This window comes from Herpailurus yagouaroundi, unplaced genomic scaffold (assembly GCF_014898765.1).
Source record: "Herpailurus yagouaroundi ecotype Mexico unplaced genomic scaffold, PumYag 100, whole genome shotgun sequence".
Classification (NCBI taxonomy): domain Eukaryota; kingdom Metazoa; phylum Chordata; class Mammalia; order Carnivora; family Felidae; genus Herpailurus; species Herpailurus yagouaroundi.
In genome coordinates, this window is record NW_024412391.1 from 7566649 (window position 1) to 7568326 (window position 1678).

General features: G+C 44.0%; 1 protein-coding gene across 1 annotated transcript in view; it reads left to right on the forward strand.

The window, feature by feature from the left end:
• The window catches only part of MKRN1 (makorin ring finger protein 1), a 19752-nt gene that overhangs the window by 946 nt on the left and 17128 nt on the right, over positions 1–1678 (forward strand). The window lies entirely within an intron of this gene.

Genomic DNA, 1678 nt, shown 5'->3' on the forward strand with positions numbered 1-1678 from the left:
GAGGGAAAGGTGGGCTGACTCCTCCCTCCTTTGCATTGTCGCGGGTTGCCGCATCCCCTGCCTGCACCTCCGCAGGTTCGGGAAGGGGTGGGTGTTCTTGCCTGGAGCCCGCCTCCCCGCGGCTCTGTGGGGCCGGGGAGCACAGCCGCGTTCACCGGCGAGGTGGCCTGGCTGTCCGCTGGCTGCTGCTGGGCCCCCGGCGCCTTGTCATCCGTTGGTAACGTCCGCTCGCGTCTCCGCCCCCGCCCTCCGCCGCACCCGAGAAGTAGCTTTTGTTATTTCCTTGTATGTTTATTGAGGTTGGCGGTTCTGAGCTTTGTCTTAGTACCGAGTGCCTGGCTCGGATCCTCTCCTCCGCCTGAAATTGTACGTGCTGCCATTCCCCTACCGCGGCGAAATGTTTTCTCTTGAAATCCACCCTTCTTACTTTTGAAGGGGAATCAAAGAGCTTGTCGCTCCCGGAGCAGAGCAGTTTTGTTTTGGTTTGGTATATCGGATGCAAGGATGTGGAAAAAAAAAAAATTAGTGGATGGCGGTTACAGATACGTTGAGTGTACGCATGTAAAAAATGATCGCGCTGTACATACGAGTGCATTTAAATGGGTGTTATACTTGGGTTTTTTTAGAAGTGATCACTAGCGCCCAGAAGCTTTTCCTTTCTCTAAATCAACCTGGAACGCCAATTTGAACCCGCGTGGGATAATTTCCATACGATACGTAAGAATAGTCTTAACACGCAGAATTCACTGTCCTGGTGTTAACAGCGATATTGAAGCGTTCTTCTGTAATACACATATAAGGCATGAAGAATAAGCTTAATAAATAAAGTTTGTTTTCCGCAACGGAATGGAAAAACAAAAGCTATTTTAGGAAGCTTCTCATTTGTATATGGTAAGAATGGAGTCAAGTGCAGTATCTTAAAGAATGAGAATTTTAAAGTTCCTATTCATGGAACCGGTTGTTTGAGTGTGTTTACCATTTTTTTTCCCTCCACAATGCTGCACTTGATTTAAACGTGGTAGTTGGATCTTTTAAAAATAGCTAGTGTAGCTTTTATATTCCTGAACTTTTAGCCCTTCCCTCTGCAGTCCCAGTCTACGTCTATATGCTGAAAACGTTTTGAATATGTGGGTTCTTTTAAGAATTCTATACAATGCTTTGATTTTACTTATCTCCAGTCTCAATATAGTCTAGCTTTGAATACCCATCACCAACCAGAAATTACCATACTCCCCCTCATTTTTATCTTGCAGCTGTAACTTGAACCCACCTTTACAGCAGTGCACAGAATTCATGGTCACTTTTTCACTTCACTTTCCCTGCTGTTAGACATTTTCCCTGTTCTTTCTGGTTCCTCACCGGCACATAATCAATTCAACATAGCTTACCAGACTAATCATTCCTCTTTGCTGTCTGCCTTTAGGATCTTTGAGTGAATGCAGTATTCTAGATTGTCCCTGGACTGGTGGGAATTTTTTGCCCAGGAACCAGTATATGTTGTTTAAAAAATTTGCATAGCTCAGTAGTCTAGTATTTTGAAAAGGCATTGTGTGAAAGATACAAGCTTAGATGTACTCGTTTTTGTCTGTGTAAACCTGTATGTAACTTGGAGAAAGTGATCTAAAAGTGTAGGTTAGTTGGTGCGTCTTAATTTTAATATTTGACATTGTTTTCAGTT